Here is a 17,623-nt window from a genome sequence, read left to right on the forward strand (position 1 = left end):
ATCTTTTCTATCAGCGCAACCATGCCTTAGAGAATCAATCAAATTAAAACAAAGCCAGGATCCCTCTATCACAAAGATTAAGGAACAAATTCAAGAAGGAAAAACCCAATAATTCCAGACTAATGAAAATAGTGTTCTTTGGATGAAAGGACAGTTGTGTGTGCCATACGTCGATGGGATTCGGGAAGAAGTCATGGCCGAAGCACATAAATCAAAATTTTCAGTCCATCCTGGAAGCACCAAAACGTACCGAGATCTGATAAATAATTAGTGGCGGAATGGAATGAAGAAAGACGTAGCAGTCTTTGTTTCCAAGTGCCTAACCTGTCAACAAGTCAAGGCGGAACATCAACAGCCTGGTGGACTCCTACAACCATTAGAAATACCAAAGTGGAAGTGGGATAACATCTCCGTGGACTTCGTAGTACGGCTACCAAAATCAAAGCAAGGTCACGGTGGGATTTGGGTAATCATTGACATACTAACCAAATCGGCACATTTCATACCAGCTCAAATGAATTAAACCCTGGATAAACTAGCCACTCTTTACATGGACAATATAGTGAGATTACACGGAGTCACGGCAAGTATATTATCCGACAGAGACCCAATATTTGTATAAAAATTTTGGAAAAGTTTTCAGAAAGCCATGGGAACCAAAGTAACTCTCACCACGGCCTATCATCCACATACTGATGGCCAAACTGAAAGGAAAATTCAAACCCTCGAAGACATGTTGAGGGCATGTGCTCTGGATTTTCATGGAAATTGGAGTGAACAGTTACCCCTGATAGAGTTTTCTTATAATAACAGCTATCATAGCAGTATTGAAATGACTCCGTATGAGGCGCTGTATGGTCGAAAGTGTGGATCACCTCTGTATTGGGATGAAGTAGGAGAAAAGCTATCACTGGACCTGAACTTGTTCAAGTAACCATTGACAAAGTAGCCATAATCAGAGAAAGACTCAAGACAGCTCAAGATCGACAAAAGAGTTGGGCAGATTTAAAGAGAAGACCCTTGGTATTTGAGATCGGTGAAAAAGCATATGTTAAGTCTCCCCTATGAAAGGAGTGGTTAGGTTCAGCAAGTTCGAAAATCTAAATCCAAGATATGTAGGACCATTCGAGATACTGGAGAAAGTGAGAACCCTAGCTTGCCGACTGGCTTTGCCACTAGACATGTCTAGAATTCACAACGTTTTTCACATCTCATAATTAAAGAAATATGTCACAGATCCAAGTCACATCCTTAAAGTTGCACCGCTGATGATCGAAGGACACTTGAACGAAGAACTGAAATATGAAGAGGTCCCTATTCGAATAGTGGACACCAAAGAACAAGTGCTGAGACAACGAACAAACCCATATGTCAAAGTACAGTGGTCAAATCATACTGAACGAGAAGTAACTTGGAAACTAGAAGAAAGGATGCGCACTCAATATCCTCATCTGCTTAAAAGATCGAGTTAATCCAAGTTTTGAGGACGAAACTTTAAATAAAGAGGGTGGGAGGTGAGAACCCGGAATTTCCGAAGAGAATCATGTAAGAAATAAAGCTCGAAATTAAGCTCAAAACTTTAATCTTAACTATACAACTCAAATATTAACTTAAATTTTCAGCGAAAACAGCTCGAGGAAGTAGCTCCAAAGCTCGGGAATTAGCTCAACGCGAAGCTAAGCTATGAGAAATCGCCGTAATTGAAGCGTCATCACCGGAGAATTAAAACCCCAGCTCATGAGCCCAATCTTTTAGCTCAAAGAAGCTCAATTTTTCTTGTCCTAAAAGAGCCAAAAATGGAGCTAGGAGAAGATCTTAAGATTTGGACAAACTTATTGTACAAGAGATGACCATTGAGTTAACCAAGGAAGGAGCTAAAGGAGCTAAAGGTTTGTAATAACTTATTGTGCAAGAGATGACCATTGAGTTGATCATGGAAAGGAGCTAAAAGACTAAGACACAATTAATATGCAAGAAACAACTCATGAACTAACCAAGATGAGCCTTGAAGAATGGATAGAATTTTGACCACATTTACTTACTTGTTTGGGCTCCAAGATTTCGGCCATGGGGAGGGGAAAAGATCATCCTTCACCTATAAATACCACCTCAATATGCTAAAGAAATCACACCCAAAAATCAGCAAGACAAATCGGCTCCTTCTCCTCCAAATTCAACCTCTCGGCCGACGAATACAAGAAGAAAGAAGGAGAAGTGTTCAGGCTTTTCAGTGTTGTGATTTGCTATCCACAGTGTTGTGAAGATCTTGTCCAGGTTCAGTCATCACTTGGCCAAAATTTAGCAAGTTTCGTTCAACCAAGTTCTGCACGTTTCGAACCGTAACTTCGAGAACGGTAAATGGGTTTTTGTTATATATTTTTCTTGTATTTTAAAATTTGCATAAAAATAATATGACATGCTTGTATGTGTGTCCTTATTTTCGAAAATCAGTGCTTACATGATTTAAAATTCCGATCGATGAATGTTATGTCCTTTATGAATTCTACATCTTTTGATTCCGCTGAATTCCTTTCAAACTTTTGATAAGTTCTGTTCAATAAATCTGAATTCTGTAATACACTGTTACAAATTGATTTGAAATGGAATGATAATTGTAATTCTGTCTGGCCCCCATCAGTGGGTATAAAACTGTGTTCTGGCCCCCATCAGTGGGTATAAAACTGTGTTCTGTCTGGCCTCCATCAGTGGGTATAAAACTGTGTTCTGGCCTCACCCCTTAAACGACTAACATATTGGGGACAATTTGACCATAGAAATGAGATGAGTAACAGTGTTTTGTTCGTTCTGATTTGCTCTAAATCTTCTGATAATCTTTGTCTCATAAAGCATTTTATAAAGCATTTAAAATATATGTAAGTTGAATAAGTAAAAATATTTTCGTTGAAGCATTTTATCAAACAATTGGTTTGCAATATTTTGGTATTTGAAGAACGTATAAAATGTTTCAACAATGCATCTTTAAAACTATGGAAATGATAAGTAAATGAAATAAAAAAAATAGACACGAATTTGTTTATGGATTTTCGGAGACCCCTTCTTCCACCTTGGGAATGATTCACTAGAAAGCTTTGATTTATATAACTCTTTGTACAAAACCATTCCGGAAGGGCAGCACCCAACTAGAACTCCTAGCACTCAAGATTGTAGGCAGCACCTCACAATCAGCATATTGTTTAATGTCTCATATGCAAAGACTACAAACACATTGTTTTACGTCTTTATGTGAAGACTTACCAAACTAATATTTGAAGTTCAAGTCTCTTGTATATGTGTAAGTGATTGTGTGTGAGGAATTTATCATTTACAGTGTACATCTCAAATGTATCCTCACACAAGGGCTTGTGCTCTCAACTAGCTGATTTCTTCATGCTAACTGTCCATGCTTTGAATCCTCTTCAAAAGCGTTTGTTTGATCTTTAATATGTTGTATTTATAGGCTCCAACAATGATATATACATTAGATACAAGAATATGACCGTTTAGAAAGTTTATGTATTGTTTCTGATATTGCAACGGTCAAATTCTCCTTGCTGGACATATTTCCCGAGTGGTCAACTCTGGTCAACTGGTTCATTCAACTGGTCCGGTTCAGTTCAGCTGGTTGGGTTCAGTTTCAGCTGGTTCAGTTCAACTGGTCTGGTTCTGTTCAAATGGTTTGGTTCAGTTTCAGCTAGTCTGATTTAGTTCAACTGGTTCAGTTTCAGTTGGTCAGCAGCTGATTCAGTTCAGTTGGTCAGCTGCTGGTTCAGTTGGTCAGCAGCTGATTCAATTCAATTGGTCAGCTGCTGGTTCAATTTCGTGCAATCAGTTTGGTAATTCAATGATCAGTTAGACCTTGATAACATCTGAATTTTACCAACTAACGTAAAATAAGACTTGTTTGAAACTAAGTTTTCTGATCATTCAAATTGGCGGATTGTCATTTGAATCATGCAGTTGAGAAATATCATCAAAATACCAAAGCTTGCAAGAAATTCAATTTGTGCAAAATTCAGTTTCAGTTTGCTTCTTGTGTTAATAACTTCACATTTGAGTAAATATGTTAGAAACACAATAACAAGTTTTGTTAACATCAAAATCAAGATTGCGAACATGAAATGTTTCAACAAAAGATATTCTCTAAATTTGATTGTAAGTTTGGATTTTATCAAATTTGGATGCAAGAAGAAAGCAAGAAATTCACAGCTTTCTCCACACCACAAGGACAATATATCTGGGAAGTATTACCAATGAGATTGACCAATTCACCACATATATTTAAAAGAAAAATGGATAATATTTTTAAAGATTATTTCAAATTTATGTGTGTATATATTGATAATGTTTTAATAACATCTAAAAATATGGAGGAACATATTAAACATTTAGAGATTTTCTCTAATGATTGTAAAAAGAAGACTGGTTCAATCAGAAAAGAAAGGAGTCATTGCTACAAGAAAGATTGAATTCCTCGGAAGAGAAATCGATGAGTATGGAATAATTTTGCAGGATCATATAATAGAAAAGGTGCAAAATTTTCCAAACGAGCTAAAAGAAAATAAACAACTTCAAAGTTTTCTAGGAGTTGTTAATTTTGCTGGGATGTTTATTAAAAACCTAGCAAAACATAGGAAAGTGTTTAGTCAATTATTGAAAAAAGATGTGAAATTTATATGGACGAAAGAACACATCCAAGGACTTAGTCAACTAAAGGAGGTTTGTAAAATTCTTCCAAAGATGGCTATTCCTCAGGATGAAGATGATCTGGTATTATACACATATGTCAATGATCNCCATGCAGATATTGTAGTGGTTTATTCTCAGACGCGGAAGCCATAAGATGACACATCAACGAAAAAGAATTTTATGAGGTAAAAAAGGCTTTTGAAAAATGGTCATTATTTTTACTTGCAAAGAAATTTACTTTAAAAGTTGATAATACACAGGTAAAAGCTTTCTTGAGGAATAGAATAGAATCTAAACCCGAGAAGGTCAAATTATTAAGATGGCAAGCATTATGTCAAAATTTTATTTTTGATATTGTGATAATAAAATCTCATGAAAATATTCTTGTAGATTTTTAACAAGAGATGGATAGCGGTGATATCGATGCCATCATAAAAATGCAGAGGCATTTGAAAGAACACCTTGAAATGCTTCAAAATGAGTTCAACAAGCTGGCCTTAAATGCAGAAGTTGCGGGAAGGATACAACAAGTTGATAAGAGAATTTTCTCTGATCAAATCACAGGATATTTACAAGCTTATACTCAGCTATAGTCTGTAATACAAAGGCCTCTCCTCTGAGGCATTGAGAAACCACTGGTTTCTAAAATGGAGAGTTTTCGAGTACAAGACTCTATACCTGGAGCAGGGGATTCAAATAACCCTAGCACAAGTGTTAAGTCGAGATCATCTCCAGATGAGTCGGCTGAAACAAAAATTGAGACTCCATATCCTTATCTCGAGTCCTTAAGTCAACCCTTCACCTCGGGGATTGAAGAGGGAAAGATCAACCTAAGACCTAATACTGACAATGGTAAATATAAGGTTGATACTAATGAAACTTCAATTCCTCCATTTCAGGTTTACCAATAAAATTGAGAGAAATTAAAAACAAGAGTAGGCATTAATCTAGCTACAATCAAGGTTGATATTTCAGGAAAATATCCTAGGGTATGGATGAAACTAAATTCATATCCAAAGGAGGTCAAAGCATGGTATGAATTCGGGCTCTTACCTCAGTTTATACTACATCACCAAGCTTCCCAAAAATTTCAGGACTACCTAAATGGATTCAGGAAGCCGTGCATGAAACATGGGCAAATAACGACTATTTTTCCAGATGAGACATTCTAGAGCTATACTTTTTCAGTAAAACACCAGAACCAACAGGAAAAGGCTCTCATGAAGCCTTTCATTTCATCAAGTTAAGGAGACCAGATGTAAATGTTCAAAAATTTATCAAAGATCCTCCGACCGAAGAAACACCCGTTGTTGCTTCAATAATTGAATATGACATTTCCACCAGAAGAGCATGGGGTTTATGGGTCTGTCTAACTAAGATGGATAAAGTCAAGTTTTTGTTTAAATTTTATCATAATTCGGTAAACGGATCATTACTGTTAAATACGATGACAGGAAAAACCACAAGTTTTGCAGAAGATCTATTCGAAAAGAAAAAAAATCTTCTGTGGAATAGAAAGCTGCCGGGGAGTAAATAAACTCGTCGGAAATTCTGCAACATAGCTCATGTGGAAAGATGGTCAGAACAGATTTGCCCAGAATGCCCAAATCAAAAGAAGCCAGAACTTGACAAAGGCTTCAGACCTCGGTCAAATAGGAAGCATCTTGCAGAGACAGGACCAAGTGGTGAAAGGAACACAACCACGTTTTTCTCGGGGACACCAAAAGTTTAAAATTCCTGGACAAAATTAAGTGGCCATGTGACTACCATCATTTTTTCTTGGGGATAACAAAAGTTAAAAGATTCCCCGACATAAGTTAATGGGCATGTGATAAAACCACTAAATGACCAAGAAAACTTGGACCCAAACAACTATAAATAAAGAGTAAATGGGAACAAAAAAATCACACAAGAGTTAAACCGAAATTTGGAACCAAAAAAAATTTATGCTACGTAAATTAAGATTTCCAAAAAGACGGATTAAATTAATAAGAAAGAAGATGGTGAATTTAAAGATCTCTACAAACTATTAATGAAATGTCTGCTATTCGTTTTGCTTAAAAAGTACTACCATTTTTAAAATAAATAAACAACTAACATTTAAAAATCCAAAGGAAAATAGTTTAAATCGTAAAATCGTCAAACGTTTTACCAACCCTAAAATCATTATTTGAAAAGTAAAGCTCATACTATAACCTCTCAAAAACCTCTCACAAACATAAATAAAAGTCATAAAATATCTTTAACATAACTTAAAATCATAAATCATAAACTAGTGCGGAGACTAGCGTCGATCCTCGGGTTATGTGCACCTTCAGTCCAGCAAATTCAACCATCAAGATCTCCATTATCATAATCACCTGCATCAATCACACATAGTGAGTCTAAAGACTCAACACACCATAATCTTGATAACAAGTACTACATATACATATCACATACAACAGTGAAAATACTTGTACTTTTTTCATGAAGATGCATAAACTTTAAACATGAACATTTTCATAAACATTTTCATGATGCACAAACTTTAAATAAAAACATTTTCATAATGATGCATCAACTTTAGACATAAACATTTCCATAAAATTTTCATAAACATTTTCATATCAACATAAACATATTCATTTCCGTATCCATATTCATATCAACATATTCATATTCGTATTCATGTTTGTGTTTGTTGAATTCAGATCGTGATTGTTATTCGTATTCGTATTCATATTGGGCGATGGATCCATCTATAAAAACCACAGTACTGGGCAGTGGGGACACCAGCAACACTCTCACCGGTCAACTGAGCCTTGACCAACGTATTAATATATTAACGTATTCGTATCCGTATCCAAGAAAACACGATCTTCGGGCTCCCATTAGGACCTTAACCCTTATGATATCTCCAACATATCATCGTATTAGTCACAATCCCTTCACGTCCTTCAACATTTCGTATTTTCATCACTTAACAAAACATGCATATAATATTGTATTTCTTTTAAACCAAGTGTGCATCATGTCTTTTAAATGTCAAGATTAAATCATAAAAATCCTTAAACATTTAAAAATCATAATTCGACATATTAAATCATAACATTTAAAATAATATTTTGGATATTAAATCATAAACATTTAAAATAACATTTTAACGTATAAAAATTCCATACACATTTTAAAATATATATATTTTAACCTATAAAGACCCATAAATATTTTAAAACAAACGTTTTAACATATTAAATCCTAAAAATCCATAAACATAAACATTTTAACATAATAAATCCATAAACAATTAAAAAACATATTTTAACATATAAAAATTCATAAACATTCAAATTAATCATATTAGCATATAAAACAGCATTCAGGACACTGCCATGACGTTTACTAATTTTCGGTGTAAAATGACCGTTTTACTCCTGGACGTAAAATTTCTCGTTTTTGACTTTTTCTTAATTTCATTGACTCTAACATGTCCCAAATAATTATTTAAGTCTAAATTAAAATTTTCATAATTTTATTTAGTTTAAAGACTTGGCTTTTTATTTAATCTTTAATTCTTCGTTTTTAAGGTGTTATAATACCGAAAAATTCCAAACTTTAATATAAAATTTCTAAATTTAAAATGTAGACTTTTATATTATTTTATCCCTCGTGACCAATGACTCGACCCCTGTGAGTCGTGTTTCGATTTAATTCCAACTAGAAAACCCTAGCCGAGCCCAAACTTGGAACCCACGAGCCATCTTCAATTTTTCTCGAGCCCAGCTCAAACCACCACGAGCCACACCCGAGTCAACCCTTGTATAGACCCTACTGGAACCTTAACACCCTTAGGAACCAACCCAAACCCAAAATCAAAGCCCCAACCACGCACACCAGCTGGCCAAGAACTCCCACTTTGGCAAGGACTCTTGTTTACTCGCCTAGGATCTAGCCGACCCAACCAGCTCTGAACCAGCCCCTCGAGCACCATCCTAGGAAGCTAAGGACTCACCCTAGCCCAGTCGTATGCCCCCAAGGCGAGCCACCTACCCTGCACAAGCCGTGCAGCCCTGCGCATCTCTCTATGGAGCTCTCGGGTGGGAGTCCTAGCTCACTAGGACTCCTTCCAGCCCCCTCGAATCGAGTCCTAGCATGGCTAGGACTCTTCCCTTGACTCACTCAGACCCTGGCCGAGCCCTGGCCCCAAGCCGTGACCAAGCCAAGTGCCCAAGTCAAAAAACCGAGCCCCTAAGGTACACCAAGACAGAATATGTTCCAGCTTGATCATTTCTTGATGTGCAACGTTTTTAGTGTATTCTTAGGACTCTAAACTTGTGTAAAACAGTGCTTGATGATGTCCTAATCATGGCAGCCCCTTGAACAACATAAAAACATGATTTTTGAACCAAAACACAAGAGTTTAACACACATATATGCATAGTTACGAAAATATCATGATGTGCAATTTGTTTTCAGTCAAAACATGTTCAAATAAATATTATGGTGTGATAGATTATTGAAGGAAAGAATATGATGTGCCTTTGCGTAATTTGCGCACGAATATACGTTGACGATTGCGAAGAACGGCGACAAGAATCCTAGGATGAATTTTCCTCGAAATTCTCTACTTTTCCCTTCAAGATATTGTATGTGTGTGTCGTGTATATTGAGGAGAATTGGTGGGTGAAAAAAGTCTGAAAGTGGCGTGGTGTTTATGGAGGGTTTAGGGTAGATTTTTAGCTTATAAATATTTAATTAAACCACTAATAAGGCTTAGGCCCCTTAAGCTGGTTAATTAGGCCCATTAATGATCTATTAAAATATTAAAAATAATTTTGTTTAGAAAAGTTTGTGAATTTATTAGCCGGGTTGGCAAAACATTCGCGTTTTTGTTGAAAAACCAACACCGATAAAAATTACATCATATAAAATCACCTCAAAACACCTTATTTTCAAAAATATGAAAAAGCGCAAACCATATTTTAAATAATTAAAAACAATTATTTAATAAAAACATTTTGCATTTTTCAGCCATCAGTCTCCGTTCCTCGATTGCAACTTGAATAATCCTTAAAAATACATTTTTAATGCATGTAAGTAGAAAAAATACTAAACATAATAAAAATATGTCACATAATCGATTTAGCAATTAAAATCAAATAATTAGCCATTTTTCATGTTTCCTAGATTTTAATGCAATTGGATTACGTCGTTTCAATTTTGGACCTTACAATTCCTCCCCCCCTTAAATAAAATTTCGTCCTCAAAATTAGAACTTACCGAATAGCTCTGGATAGCGACTCCTCATGTAAAGGTCTAAAAATCCGTATTTGAAAATTTGCGGAAGCTGTAAAGGCCTAAAAATCCGTATTTGAAAATTTGCGGAAAAATTTAAAATTTTCTTTTAAACTAAATAAAATATCCAGTTCATAAAATAAACTGTTGAATAACGTGTCATGTTTAAAAATAGCAGCGGAAGAAATTAATGTTGTAAAAATAACTGTAAAAATTTTATCCAACGGTAGATAAAAATGTTTGAGCGATAAAAATGATAAATGCTGAAAATGAGGTCCTCGGGTCCCACTACTGCCGACTCGAGCTGGCTCACTGATCCCCGCCCTCGGTCCCGACATCATCGGTACCTACAACAATCAAGTCAAGTGAGCCTAAAGACTCAGCATGCATATATCGTAAATAACAAGTAAATAAATAATAAAATCGCATGCAAGTGAAAATTTCCTGTACTGAGGTGTAACGTAAAATATCATTTCATTGGTAATTATAGTACGTGCATAACTGAACTGAAAATATCATAGTGAAAATGTTTGCTCCTTGGAGCCCTGTAATGAAATAACTTGTAATAATTTTCTGGTGAGATTATGGTCTACGCAAGTGGTCCCTGAACTGAACTGAACTGATCTGACCGGTAACTGGCGACCGGGCCGGTAACTGGCGACCGGACTTAAGCATGATAGTAAAGTGACCACAAGCAATATCGCATAAATCTCAAAATGAATATTTGCATGTAATATAATTAACTAACATAATTAAATATGAATAATTTCGATCTTCTTGCAATAAAATCATGTACTTGCGATATTTAAAAATACATATATGGCTTGATTGAAGAGTGAAAGAAGATATAAACATGCCTTGGTTTGTTTTGACAGAAAACAAAAGAAATAACGACGCGGCGCGGCGGAGACGGAGTGCTCTTCACTTTCTTACTTTTTCTCTCTTAATTCATTTAAACCAAACATGTACCATAATTATTATAATAGCTTAAAAATCGTAAACGTGCTGAATGAACATTTAAAAATATCATGATTTGTGCTCAGGGCGCTGCCAGGACCAAAATCTCACCCTGGGTGCAAAATGACCATTTTGCCCCTAGAAACCCAAAAATTATCGTTTCAACCCTGGACTTCTAAAATTAACCCGAAGCTTACCAAACTCCTTAAAATTTCCCAAAACATATTTAAAAGCATTCTTAGGCGTAAACTCGAGCCCATTTTACAACTTAACCAATTCTTTTTAAAACTTAGCTCAGGGTCTAGGTTTTAATCCGAATCTAGCCGAAACTTAACCAAAATTTTACCAACTTTTTACCACCCTTTCTAAACACTTAAAAGGCTCTAAAACCACTGAGCCAGCCCCCTTAGACCTTCGAACAAGACCCTGAACATCTGCTGGAAATTCCAGCAAGCCATCGTCCAACTCTAGCCTTGACCCTAGCATGCTTCTACCGACTTCATGCTTAAACCGACTCAAACCGGACCCGAACCAGGCCCTAGACTTAACCCTTAGACATAACTTAAGACCATGGTTAAGCCCTTTTTAACTCAGAACCAGCGCCTAAGCCCCAAAAATTCAGAAACATGACAGCAGCTACAAGTGACTCAAACTGTGCAGTTTTCATGTTTCTGGTTGTACAGCTTTCTCCAGCCAACCAAGCCACGAGCCACCTTAATTAGACTCATCCTAGGACCCTTAGAGACTTCCTAAACCATAGCCAAAAGCCCTAGACCAACCCATGTGCAGAATCGAACAACGAAACCCAAACTTCCGATCTTGTACTCAAACACCACAATGGCTACTATCCCGAGCGTTTCCCCTTCGAGCTTGGAAAAACCGAGACTCCCTTATTCATTTGCCCTTACACACGACACATACAACCCTTTGCATCATGCATTTAGCAGCCCCTTGCACAATACTAACAAGAAACGTGAGTTGGATGAAGAAGGTGCAAGAACTATGAACAAAACCGAAGCCTTCCTACGTTATATGCAAGATCAAGAATTTTATGCAAATAAACCCACGTAACAGCAAGTATCTAGCATGTATGATGCAGAAATAAAAGTACAATGCGTGCCTGATTAAATATTTGATGTACAAAGGCTCGAAGTGACACGAGGCGGGGGAGGAAAGCTTGAGCTTGGAGGAATAATGGAGCACCGAATCTTGCTGCTGGAATACACGAAGGAGGAGGCTGATTGGAGGAGGGTGGGCGGCTGAATTAGGTTAGTGGGGTGCTAATGACTAGGTTTAGGTTAAATAATACTTAGTAGCTTAATTATATAGGTAATATTAGCTTATGGGCCATAATTTGCATTTTAAAAGTTTTAAAAGGGTTTTAAGCCCAACAACCTTAAAAGTAAGCCCATTAAATCCAAACGCACTCCCGAAAAATATTTCGTGTTGGAAAGATTTTGAAAATATTAGCCGAACCCTTAAAAAGTCCCCCGATTCGATAAAACTCACGTACCGTTAAAAATAAAAATCCTGCATGTAAAAATACTCAAAAATTCCCATTCTTGAAAATTACACATAAAAACACTTTAAATTAATTTATAAAAACAAATCGCGTAATAAAATAATTTTCCTGAAGGTTCCCCTGTCTCCGATCCTCGTTCGAACGTGAAATGCATATAAAAACCCTAATGCATGAACTTTTAAAATTTCATGAATTAAATCCTATCATGCAATAATAATGCATAAAATACATAAAAATAATTAAACACAAATTAATAAAATAAACATACATTTTATGCTTTAAAAGAATTAAATAAAATACCAAAGAAATTTAATAATTTGTATGCATGTGGTTCACGTGGACTTTCTTATTTTTGGGACATTACACCTCAAGTCCCTCTCGGTTTCCCAAGTAGCTTCTTCTTCTGAATGATTCAGCCACTTGACCTTGACCATTGGAATGACTTTGTTTCGCGGTCTTCTTTCTTGCCTTGCCAAGATTTGGACAGGTCTTTCTTCATATGTCATGTTTAGAGTCAATTGTAGAGGTTCATAATTTAGCACATGTGATGGATTTGAGAAGTACTTCCGCAGCATTGAAATATATAACACATTGTGAACTCCAGAAAGCATCGGTGGCAGCGCCACTCTATAAGCTAGTGTCACAATCCTCTCCAAAATCTCAAACGAACCAATAAATCTTGGACTAAGCTTGCCTTTCTTGCCAAAACGCATAACACCTTTCATAATTTCTATTTTCACAAACACATTATCTCCCACTGCAAACTCTAAGTCTCTTCGTCTCTTGTCGGCATAACTCTTTTGTCGGCTTTGTGCAGTCTTCATTCTCTCTCGAATTTTGACTACAAGCTTGGCAGTCTCTTCAATCACATCCGGACCAATCTCTCTTCTTTCCTCAACCTCGTCCTAATGAATAGGAGATCTACATTTCCTTCCTTAAAGTGCCTCAAACGGAGTCATCCCGATTGATGATTGGAAACTATTATTGTAGGTGAACTCCACTAGAGGTAATTTCGGTTCCCAACTGCCTTGGAAATCGATTACACAAGCTCGCAGTAGATCTTCTAAAATTTGTATAACTCTTTCGGACTGACCATCGGGTTGAGGATGGAATGTTGTACTGAATAATAACTTGGTCCTCATCGCTGCATGCAGACTCTTCCAAAAAGATGACGTAAATCTCGGATCTTTGTCAGAAACAATAGATACAGGAATCCCATGCAGACGAACTATCTCTCGAATATATAACTCTGCATACTGGATCATGGTGAAGGTCGTCTTAATGGGTAAAAAATATGCTGATTTCGTAAGACGATCCACTATCACCAATATAGCATTAAATCCCTTAATAGTATTCGGCAATCCCACAACAAAGTCCATCTTAATATTTTCTCATTTCCACTCGGGGATAGGCAGTGGCTTAAGTTTCCCCGCTGGTCTTTGATGCTCTACTTTAACTTGCTGACAAGTCAAACACTAGGATACAAATCTCATAATATCTCTCTTCATGCCTAGCCACCAATATAATAACTGCAAATCTTTATACATTTTTGTGCTTCTCGGATGAATGGAATATGGTGTGTCATGAGCTTCCTTCATAATGAGATCTCTCAAAGAATCGTCACTAGGAACCCATAAACGATCTCGATAACGAACTATACCATCCACCTCAGAATATAACTTCTGGTCCTTGGCTTCATCTCTAGCTCTCCATTTCTGCAATTGCTCATCAGTAGACTATCCATCACGAATCATATCTCTCAAAGTCGACTATACTGATAATGTGGCAAGATTAGGTGCCTCGCCCCTAGCATAAACTGTGAGCTCAAACCGCTGTATCTCGGACTACAACGGTTTTTGGAGTGATAGATGCGTGATAACTGCTGCTTTTCTACTCAATGCGTCTGCCACCACATTAGCTTTCCCCGGATGATAGCTAATCTCACAGTCATAGTCCTTTACTAATTCAAGTCATCTTCGCTATCTCATATTCAATTCCTTTTGGGTGAAGAAGTATTTCAAACTTTTATGATCGGTGAATATTTTGCACTTTTCCCCATATAAGTAGTGTCTCCAAATCTTCAATGCAAAAACTACTGCTGCAAGCTCAAGATCATGAGTAGGGTAGTTTTCTCGTGAATTTTAAACTGTCTCGACGCATAAGCTATAACTCGGTCATTTTGCATCAGAACTGCGCCCAAAACAAGTTTAGAAGCGTTGGTATAAAAAACAAACTCTCCTTGCCCTAATGGCATAGATGACACTAGCGCTGAAATCAAGGCTTGCTTTAACTTATCAAAAATGTCTTGACACTCGGGTCCCCATACAAACTTTGCATTCTTCTTTGTCAAGGCGGTCATGGATACCGCTATAGATGAGAACCCCTGAATAAACTTGCGATAATAGCCAGCTAGCCCCAAGAAACTACGAATCTCGGTAACACTCTTCGGTACTGACCAATTTTCACTGCCTCAACTTTACTTGGATCAATTTCAACGCCATCACTAGAAATGATGTGGCTTAAGAATGCCACTCGATCAAGCCAAAACTCGCACTTGATGAATTTTGCATATAACTTTCTATTTTGCAGTACTTGCAGTGCTGTCCTCAAATGACGACTATGCTCCTCTTTATTCTTCAAATAGATCAAAATACCAGCAATGAAGACTATAATAAACTAATCTAGATACGGCTGAAATACGCGATTCATGAGATCCATGAAGATCGCTGGCGCATTGGTCAACCCAAATGGCATGACCTTAAACTTGTAGTGCCTATATCTAGTACGAAATGTTGTCTTGTGAACATCCGACTCTTCCACTTTCAACTGATGGTACCCAGAACGAAGATCAATCTTAGAAAATATTGATGCTCCTTGCAACTAATCAAATAAATATTAAATTCTTGGCAGTGGATACTTATTCTTGATAGTGACCCTATTCAACTCTCGATAATCAATGCAGAATCGCATGCTACCGTCTTTCTTCTTCACAAATAATACCAGCGAGCCCCATGGAGAATAACTAGGGCGAATAAAACCCTAGTCTAGCAATTCTTGGATTTGATCTTTTAATTCTTCCATTTCAGCGAGTGCTAGACGATAAGGTGCTTTGGATAAAGGAACAGTGCCCGACATTAACTCAATAGAAAATTCCACCTCACGATCAGGTGAAATGCCAGAATCGGCTTCGGGAAAGACACTAGGAAAGTCTCTGACAATATCAACATCCTCCAATTTTTGACTGATAGGAGCACGTGCAATAGTGACACATGCTAGAAAAACTTGGCATCCACGTCTAATAAGATTCCTCGCACACAAACAAGAGATAATGTGCGGCATTTGTTTGTTTCTCGCCGCCTCAAAGACAAAATATTTACCACTAGGCGGTCGAATAGACACTGATCCCTTACGAAAATCAATCGAAGCTCTATTTGCTGATAACCAATCCATCCCAAGTATGATATCTAATTCAGAAGCTTAAGGAATTTCTATCATTAATTTCCCAAAGTTTACGCGTTGAACTTAAGCTTTTCTTGAAAAATTGCATTTTATCCCTTCCATGTTTCGAAATTTACATTTTAGTCCCCAAATTTTTGAATATTTGCAATTTAATCCTCATATTTTTCGAAAGTTTCCAATTTAGTCCCTTAAGTTTCAAATTTTACTTATTTGGTCCTTAATAATTCGAAAATTAGCATTTTTGGTCCCTTAATCTTTCAAAAATTACAACTTAGTCCTCAAATTTTCGAAAATTGCACTTAGAACCCTCAATAATTTCGAAACCCTTATAAAACCCTTAGTTATGATTTTTCTTTAAATTTTGGCCCTAAAACTTTTATTTGGAATCATTTCTTCCTTTACATAAAATAAGGCTAAAAAATTAACACCAATGTTTATGGTTTCTAAAATTATATCTTAAATCCAACTAAGGTAAAACATTCAACCTAATTTCCACTAGGTTAAACTTGATCCTAATTCAATTCTAATAATCACTTTAACATTTCATGCAATTAAAAGCAATATAAAAATGTTAAATGACTAGGTTACCCATGATAAGAGTCGTGTCTGGCTTCCCTTCAGCTTTCTCTGCATTTATAACATAAGCTCGCCAAACAGTAGGTGCATTCTTCTTCGGGCAATCAGCAGCTTTGTGCCCTTCTTCCTTGCATATGAAGAACTTAGTAGTACCCCACACACACCGTCCATAATGTAGTCGATTGCACTTCTTGCATTGTAGCCCCTCAGCAGGCTTCGGTGCTCCAGAATTTTGTGGCGCTTGATTCTTGACTTGACCTTGGGGCTTTTGAGGCCCTTGAGGTCTAGGAGGACCCGTATATGGCTTCTTGTTTGACTGATTATTATTCTGATGCTGCTGTCTTTTGCGCTGTAACTCAAACTCAATCTTCTTCAAAGATTGCTCAGACTGGAATGCATAGGTAGTAGCAGTAGCATAGTCCAAAAGACGCATCATCATAACATTATTTCGAATGGTAGGTTGTAGACCATCCAGGAAGTGTCGAAACTTCTCCACAGCATACCTCGCAATAAGGGGTACAAAGTGACAACCCCTATCAAATTTCTTCACAAATTCAGCAAAAGTAGCGTCTCCCTGACGGAGAGTCATAAATTTCCTCTTCAATCTCCCTCTAACATCAGCAGTAAAATATTTCTAGTAGAATATCTCCTTGAATCAAACCCAAATATATGTAGCAAGATTAACACCATGCTCGGCTCTTTCCCACCATAAAGAAGCATCATCCCTAAACAGGTAAGTGGCACACCTCACATGGTCAGCATCCCCCATATTCACATAACGAAAGTGTACCTCGAATGCACAAATCCAAGCCTCAGCAGCAAATGGATCGGTGGTGCCAGAAAATTCCTTCGGCCATAGACTCCAGAACTGATCATACACGTCATGCTGTGGCCTAGATGTCTGCTGTAACTGCTGCTCGAAGAAACGAGTCATCCACTCTAAGGCACGAGTAGCATCATCCCCATTAGGAGTCAGGGGTGCATTAACATTCTGATTCTCGGTGGTCTCTGTCTGTCTATCAAGAGGTGCGCGTCTAGGAGGCATTATATCTGAATATTTTCCGAATTCTAACGTAACCAACATGCATTTAAATCTGAATTTTCTAATCATGTAACATATCCTAATTCATTTTAGCAATTTAAGCA

The sequence above is a fragment of the Primulina huaijiensis genome, chromosome 6 (genome assembly GCF_012295235.1).
Source record: "Primulina huaijiensis isolate GDHJ02 chromosome 6, ASM1229523v2, whole genome shotgun sequence".
NCBI lineage: Eukaryota > Viridiplantae > Streptophyta > Magnoliopsida > Lamiales > Gesneriaceae > Primulina > Primulina huaijiensis.